Source organism: Crocodylus porosus, unplaced genomic scaffold (genome assembly GCF_001723895.1).
Source record: "Crocodylus porosus isolate Cpor-Errol unplaced genomic scaffold, CroPor_comp1, whole genome shotgun sequence".
Taxonomy (NCBI): domain Eukaryota; kingdom Metazoa; phylum Chordata; order Crocodylia; family Crocodylidae; genus Crocodylus; species Crocodylus porosus.
Genome location: NW_017728906.1, coordinates 18,071,728 through 18,080,892, shown reverse-complemented (window position 1 = coordinate 18,080,892; position 9,165 = coordinate 18,071,728).

Here is a 9,165-nt window from a genome sequence, read left to right as displayed (position 1 = left end):
AGACAGAGACCCAGATAGGTCTTTTTTTACTTACACCTGAAGAGGCAGTGACATCACTGGAGTTGCAGTATTAAAAAGAAATTATTTGGTCTTTAGTGGTTAGTCCTCTAGTCTTACAGGCTTTTCTTTCCATGCATGTTAGAAGAAAAACAGTACCTTTCAAGACAAATGGTGAAATATGCCAGTGTCTATTTCAAGCTTGAATAAAGTCGCAGTTTAATACTTCAGAAACCAAGGAATGGAAGCTTAAGTGGTCATTAAGCCTGTGAAAGAAACAATTTACAGTACAAACTACTTGTTGATGTATTAATCATCCCTGGTGTGTGGATTGGCAACAGTGCATTGTGTGAAAGAGGATTCAACTACACCAGCAAACAGAACTCTTATGCAAATAGACACTTAAAAGCAATTGTACGACTCCAAGAAACATGAAAATATCATTCTAAAGGCCACATTTACTACAGACCTTTTTCTATAGCTATATTGGCCAGAGTTATGCCGGGGAATCCATGACCTATACAGCAGTGCCAGCAAGAGCCCCTGATCACTGCAGTTATAATCAGGACATTATGCTTTTGCAGTTAAGAATTATTTCCCTGGGGAGCGATGACGAAGAAAAAGGAAGGGGTAAACAAAGAGGTGAAACAACGTACCAGCAAAAAACTGTTTTTACCAGAGTATGCTGCATCCACACTAGGAATGCTTTACCAGTATATCTATCAGCATAACTCCACAGTAGAGTTTATACCTGGCTTCAGGCTGGTGTCCTGTGTCCAGCTACCAAGCTTTTCTTAATGGCCTCTGTGACAAAAGTGGACCTGTAACAGCAAATGAACAAGCATTTTATGCAATAAGGTCAATGAGGGGAGGATATTGGATACTGAACTGCAAGCACTTGCAATTTCTCCAGCTTACATGGAGCAACGAAGTTGTTTCTCAGGTAAGACTATCTAAGCCTATTACATATACAAACTGAGCAAAACTACATACTCACAAACAGGATGAAAGGAAAACAAACTTTTGAACATCTGGAAAAGTTAAGATCACTTTGCACAGTAGCATAACTAGAGGTGGGTAAACTGAGGATTAGTAGCCTTGAGCACCAATTTCGAGAGGATGCCAAAGTGATGCCCCCCCCCACCACACACACCAAGAGAGAACACCCACATAACAGGGACTCCTGCAGCTGTGGCTTAGGGAACCAGTCCTAGGACTTCAGCAGCTCAAGCTCATACCAAAGTGCAATGCCTCCTCTCCCCATTCCACACTGTCCAGTGATCAGCACAATGCACCATCTCCCTCACCACTCTGTCAAGAGTACCAACACAGCTAGCTATGCATCTGCTTGGGCACTAAACAGTATGCAGTACGTTCTCTCAGAGGGCTGCTTGCTAAACTATCCAGGGAATTGAAACACAATGGGCTTTCCCAACTTTAGGAAAAAGGAAAAGCTAGATCAGGGTGCACAAAGTACAGCCCATGGGCCACAGCTGATCCTATCCAGCCTGCCAACTGCCACCAAAAACCTGAGGGAGGGCTTTGCCCCATATTGATCTGCTCAGACATAGCTGGGGCTGGGCTGTGCAGGGCAGACTCCTCTGTCCCCTCCACATCCAGACTCTTCCACCCTCCTCTGCCCCACCAGCTTCCTGTTGCAGATCTCGCACCACAGTCACCAGCAGTCAGGCCCAGGCGGGACGCAGAACAATGCAGCATGCTGAGTAGCTGTCTGACCCAATCGCCATGATGAGCTGCTCCAGGACCAATAGGAGGTAAGTCCACACTGGCCATGGGGGTGGAGAGGAAGGTGTTAGCCCAGGGTAACCACCCCCAAATTTCCTAGTGCAGCATGGCAACAGCAGTGGGCTGGATAAAACCAAACAGCATCTCTCCATCCCCCACCCTCAACAGTCACCAAGACTCCTTAAGTGGCCTTCCAGCCCAAATAAATTGCCCAATGATAAGTGTGCGAGATATGCCATTAAATAAATAAATAAATAAATAAATAAATAAATAAAACAAAAACATTTTCTACAAAAAATATTGATCTTCAATAAACTGCTTGGCTTTAAGAAAACTATCAGGACTTTGATCACTGCACTAAAGAAGGCAGAATGTGAACAAAGGGACACCAGCTGATGTTTTATATTGGGAACTAAAAACCATTGTCCAGCAGAGTGGACTAATTGTGCAATTCTACTCTGGAAAATAGACAGCGGGCTCAGGGATTGGGAGCACTGAATGCAAATAAAAACAAGGAGGTACAGGTCAAAGTAACTGACAGCCAAAGCATTGATCATGGAAGAAGACTAGTAGGGCTGGTCAATCTGATCTAAAAACTTCCCAGAAGAGTTGCCACAAACCTCTCAACTTACGTTTGCATTTAAATGCTACTAATCAACACAATAGAATGTATAAGATATCCAACAAAACAGCAAATGTAGTTCAAAGCAGGTTTTATGACAGAAAACAATTAGTTGACAAGCACAGAGCGTCACTTTGCACTTTGTAACAGGCAAGAGGTCCCCCCCTCATATAGGTCAGAGTACCAGATCTTGACAAATTTATCTGTGCCTCTTCTGGGATTAGGAGATACTCTACTGTATGTCATAGTTGTCAAAGTACTGTGTAGTAGCAGCCCTTTATAAATAAAGCTAGCTCCGTTCACGGATACAATTGTGATTTTAAGAAACGCACTCAAGATTTTCACAAGGCCACATTCTTTATTTTAAAGGCATCAAATAAAAAAAAAATTCTAATAAAAAGGGCTGGAGGGAGCAGGGGACTGTGGGTTGAGATTAAAGGGACAGCAGCAGGGCTGGGGGGCAACAGAATTGGCAGGGGCAGGGCATCGGCATATCACTGCCTCTGACAATTATACTCCTCCCCCCTTCCCGCCCCCGATGCAAAAGATGTTCTCTTTGTTTGAACTGGAAATGCATGTTAACTGTACTTTCTCTGCCTTACTGATCCCCTTACCACCCTCCCTGGTTTCTCCTGCTTCTCCCCCTAGGCAGGTCTTACTGGAGATAAGCTCTCTCCTTCTCCCCCTCCACAATTGCAGGCACCCATTTACCCAGGTAAGCTCTCTTCCCCTCTCCTACCCCCACCTCCAATATTGGCAGTCATCTCCCTCCCCTGCCTCTTTCTTACCAGATTAGATAAAGCAACCTATTCTGTATTACTTGTTCACAGCATTCGGGAATCATTTTGTCCCCATTACCAATCTACCACAAGAACAATTTGTGTTCTGATTTTAAAAGGAAAAAATTCCCCTTTTAAAATTCTAGTTGTGATTTTTTTTTAAGATTCAAACTTATGGGTTAGTTTTCTTTTGCACATGCATTCTGAAGTCCAGAACAACTACTGGAAGATGATATTTTTCTCTCAGGCGACTACTAAACATTTTAGTAACATCTATTGACAACATTCCCGGCTCCTAGTCTCCCTTATCTCCTTCTAAAGAATGGGGGGGAAAAAAAATAGCATCTCTTTTGAAAAGCTTTTTAACAAACCAACCTACAGTTACCCTTTCATTCTCAGTTGATACAACATTACTCTTTAAAGCTGCAAATAGGCATCTCATCTGACACAGGACTGACTATCCTGGGGTTTGCTCTAAATCAAAAAAAGCCAGGCACAACAGTTACTTAGGGCCTTGTTAATTTGGGGTGTATCCTGGAGCTCTTAACCCCTGAACTGTCTGCACATGAACACATTAAAAGTAGTTTTAAGCACTCATTATGCAGCTCAAAATTACACCACTCCAAGGCAGGATTCTCTCTAACCTGCACTAACCAGCTCCTGTTCCATTAAGGTCTGGCCATTCCCCACAGATGTGCCATTCAAGCTGAAGTCCTCCGGTATCCCAGCATCTCTCACATCCTTGAATGTAGAGCAGGGCTAGAAGCCTGTCCCTGCTCATCAGGCTTCTAGTGGCAAGTCACAGCTGTGCAGCTCAGGGACAGTCATAAAAGGTTTCTAGAAAAAGAGTATGATGGCTCCCAACTCCAAGCTAGCACTAGCGTTGATCAACATTTGTGCAGCTCACAGCGTAAGGCAGAGGTGGGCAATGATTTTGGCTGAAGGGCTGCTTAACGAGTTCTAGTGATGCGTCGGGGGCCGCAAGGGTAGCCCCACCCCTTGACAGGTGCCCCACCCCCGGTCACCATCTTGGGACTGGAAGTCCTGCCCCTAACCCCTGACATGCCACTGGGAGCCTCTCCCCTTGCTCAGGAAGTACTCCTTTTGGGGTAGGGGGCAGTTTGCTTGTATATTGTGTGTGGAAGGGTGCGGGAGGGAATATGGTGCACGTAGTGCATCTGTGGTGCGGGTCAGAGTATAGGTGTGTGTGAGATGTGTATAGCGGGATGTGTGGGACAGTGTTAGGTGTGTGTATGGGTATGGAATGGGGTGGGATGTGCGTGTGGGGGGGGAGGTTCCCCCCTTACTGCTCTTTGCAATGTGGCTCAGTCCACAGGGTGGGGAGGAGGGGAAGGGCAAGGGGCTCAGCACTGCCTGCCTAACTCACAGCTTGCTGCAAAAAAAGGACAGGAAAGCAGCTGCTGCCTCACCAGTTAAACTGGTGAGTTCCTACCTGTGGGCTGGATCCAAGTCAGCTGTGGGCTGAATCCAGCCCACAGGCCATATTTTGCCCACCCCAGTGTAAAGTGTAACAAGCCCCTTACACATGTTCCTTTTCCAAGCTGTGTTTTTGTGTCCCCTCCTGCACAAGCTGATGAGCTTCTCCCAGGAATGACCCCCACCCATAACTTTACAGAAGCACACAATGATGCCCAAAGAAAAAAGAATAAGCATATTTTATCCTGAATACTTCAGAGGGACTTGAAGGACAGTGGATTTGTATGTCTGAAGGACCCCAGGTTAAAAGGCTCTCCCAGGACAAGTGTGGTGTCTATTTACTGCATAAAGTCACCATCCTTATGCTGCTCATTCTCACCATTTTCTCTTCTGCAGGAGGTTTCTGGCTTCTTAAGGCATAGACAACAGTGATTGCCTTCTACACTAGAGGAAATAATATCAGTACCTAAATACACACACAGAAATAACAATATATGGAAAAAACAAAAAGACGTATATTATACTTAAGGGCAACCATTCCCATTCGGAGGGGAGGGGGGGAAATAAATAAACAAACAAACAACTAAAAAACCCTCTCTTCAGTGCTTGAAGAACAAGATCCTATTGTTCTCTCTATTAGCCAGCTTTTTCTGCTATAAATATTTTAGTTCTTGTCCCTTGGCTTGCAACAACTAAAATTAAGTTATTTCACATTATCTACAAAGTTCTGGGAAAAAAAATCCATAAGCAAGGCAGACTTTGCCATCTGTCAGGTGCATTTCTACAGATTAATCTACTTATGTAGGGAAAAATATGCTTAATTACACTGCAAGACCACTGACATTGCCAGTTTGTTAAAAGTACAGCTTTTCTGTGGCGTTTGAAGTGGCTGCATGAGGTTTTGCACTACTTTCCAATTATCTGTAAGGAGTCAAGGCAAGCAATAGTTCCTTAAAGAACTTCAAGAGGTTTACAAAAATTAAAATGCCTGTATCATTACTTAAGAAACCACATACATTGAGCCATACCTTGCCACTAAGTTTGAAATCAATTCTCCATGGATTCAATGGAAAAAAATCAGCTTGTGGAATATGGTACACAGGTGAGGTTAGTAGTATGCAGAAATCAGTAATTTAAGCATGTCTAGGCAGGTGGCCAATACTACCCCTCTTACTCTCACTTTGTCATTGCATCCTATTACTTCTTCCACTAGTTTCTGTTCTGCTTTAATCTTCCTTTAGTAGATCTTTTGTATGGTGCCCTACCACCATGTTATCACATGAAAGACATGATCATGACAGCAAAGGGGATTTTAAAGTACTGGATGCAAAGTCATAGTATTTCTATAACACAATATTCTGCTCAAATCATGTGCCATCAATTATGTGGCTTTGTATTAGTACTGAAATATTGAATACTGAATATTCAGTACTGTATTAGTACTGAAATATTGAGCCAAGCTATGCTGGTGTCATTTATACAGCTCTTACATTATGCCAGGGCCACCCCAACCTTGTGGCTGAAGCTACATTAAGTAGGTAACATATGAACCTATAGGACCTCAACAGCTACAGTAAATTAATCTGCTTACTCATATTTGGGGTGGGGGGAGGGAAGCCACATACACAGATAAAATTATGTAGAAGTTTTCCTAACAAAGTACAGGAAAATCATAATATCACCAAACACCTGCACCAAACTCATAAACAACATAAAAAAGGAAGGAAGAAATAATATAGCACATAAAAGGAAGCTTTATAAAATCCAAGTAGTATATTTTTCTTAGGTTTCTTTTAAAAGGAGTTTGAACACTTTGTGGTGGAAAGCCATGTATTGTAACTTTGTTAAATAAAGTGCCCCCTAAGAAAGATTTTTTTAAGAGGAAGGAGAGACATTTATTCTCATCTTATATTGCTCTGTGGAATACAAGTGCCTTCTAGATGGGAACCACGTTGTTCTCCTTTTCCTTTTAGTCCCCAGGATGACAAGGGTGTCAATTTTAGTTTTTCTTCTTTAAAGCCAAGATGCACTATGTATTTTTAATAGTGAAGGCAAGGTCAAGGAAGTGCATGTTTCCCTTGAAACAGAAAACGGTGAGATTCGTAATGATTCTTAGATCCTGCAGGATTTTGTTTCCCAGTTTCAGAACATGATATGTCAGGTCAAGGAGAGAGCTCTTCATATGTCTGGAACCGTACTGTTCTCTATGAAGTAAAGCCAACACAGTACTTGGAGGAGTACTTGGAGGGTACTGAGCAGCAGCAAAGAAAACCAGCTGTTCCAATGTAATAATTAAATAAGACATAGTTACATTTTTAAACAGGTGTGGGGACAGGAGCATTTTCAGGCCTCATCCTAAGCTGGTTTGCATCTATCAAAAGAAGTGTGACCCAAAAGATTTAGTTTACAAAGACCAGCATTATAAAATGAAGAAATACCATATTGCAACCAGAACAAGGCCAGTCTTTTAGAAGCCAAGATTAATAGCAGTATCCTACCAAAATGCAGAGCTCTGTCTTTCAAGAACTGAATTGGTGGTTTTGTGATTTATATCAGCAGCCAGTAACATTCAGGCAGCAGGCTGGAATGGAGTCCCAAGATGAGCAACACCAGGACTCAGCTGTGGTACAGGTGAAGCCTCCCACCTTCAGCAGGACGTATCCTGCAGCTCAGCACCATACCTAGACTCCTGACAGCCCAGGCAGACTTTTACTATCTGGCCCCTCTTCACCAGAGGTGATAATAATAATCCAAAAACTACCATTTTCAGGCTCCCTTCCTGCCTGAGCCCTGGGCAGCCACCTATTTCGCCCACGCCCACGTCCAGCCCTGCCGAAGCTCTGAGAGCCATAAGTTGGCAACCCACCCCGATTTGCAAATTGTGTTAGGGACTACTGTTGCTAACAGCATAACAGTTTACCTTCCACTTTCAAATCTGCTTGCTTCCTGAGAACTCGGCATTGATATTAAGGCCAAAACTTTTGAAAGGACTTGTCATTGCGTCTTCTCTCAACACATTTGTATAAGAGCCGAATAGAACGCCAAGTCCTTGTAGACCAGTACTTCTCCACTAGTGCCACAGCACTCTGGTATGCCATGAGACCCTTAAGGGCGCTGCAGTGCCCTGCCCAATATTACCATTGTTCAGTTTATATGAAGCCAATATATACGATTCACAAGATAGACCCCAAGATTTCAAATAAAATCTATAGTATCAAAAAATATTCTGACCTGTTGTGGGTTTCCTGAGTTTTGTAATAAAATAATTGCTTTGCTTTTTCTGGCTACAGGAAAGCTAAGAGCTGGCATTTTTCTGAGTCTAAATGAAGTTGAAAACTACCACTATAAAGAAGTGTCAGAATTGAATTGCTCAAACCCATACTACCCACTGGGTGTCTCTACAAGTGTATTTACGTGCGCCTGAACTGAATCGCCTAAGTGCATTAAGGCAAGTTAGGTAGACATGCTAATGCACATTAAAGTGCATTAACTTTTAGGTGTGATTAGCCAAGTTGCATTATCCCATGTGCAGACACGCTAATGAACATGAATGCAGTGTGCATCCATTGACACACACTGTGTTAATGCTGATTAAGCATCCACACATAGGCTAATGTGACTTGTGCCTAAATGTGATGCTTGTTTTATGCAGGTATCAAATATAGGTGGGGTTAGCCTAATATTGCCATTTTAAAAGGTGCATTAAGGGTATGCACGTGTGAACACATGCCCTTAATGTGCCTTAAAAATGGTGATTTTAGGCTCATCCTGCTTAAAAAGGGTACATTGTAGATACACTCACCGATCTCTACAGTCAAAAACCTGACCTATGCATTAGTTACCCATATTTATGAATCTATGAGGATGTTTCACAAACTAACAGCTAAATGGCTGCCCATGTCATACGTCTTGCAGCAATAAGGAAGCTACACAGCAGCAGCAAACACCAATGGCAGCACTGATAAATGCACCCATCATTTACAACTGTTCAGAGAAGTGATGTAGTCCAGTAAGTGATCATTACACACAAAATGGCTTTACTTTGCAACTGCCATGCGTTTCAGAAACACTCTTATAGCATTTAGTACTTGCTGAAATAAATTTAAAACACTTGATGTTTTAAATCAGTGGTTCTCAAAACTTTTGGTGCAGTAGGCCCAATGAGGCCCACAGGCCAGCTCAGGAAACACATTGCCTCCACTGGGCCCTGCACTACAAGACTGGGCCTCACACCACCTCCAGCCAGCCCATGTGCTCAGATCACGCATGAAAGCACCTCCATGCACCAGTCTACTATGCTATCTGGCTCATTACAGGTCCAGAAATTGGGCAGCAGGGGTATCAGCAATTATAGTAAGTGCTCCCTTGCTACTAAGTTTTCAGATCTAGGAAAAACAATGGAGGGCCAGGGGTTTGTAACTGTTTTATTTGTTTTTCTTCCGTATAACTGCCGCGTGGCACTCACACATTTATGTAACCTTGAAGTCTTGACTGTTAATCAAAATGAGCGCTTTGTACTTTTCTCCGCTGGCATTAAGCTACACATGTGCATTTTGTAAATTTCATTTCTTATCTAGAAGTGTT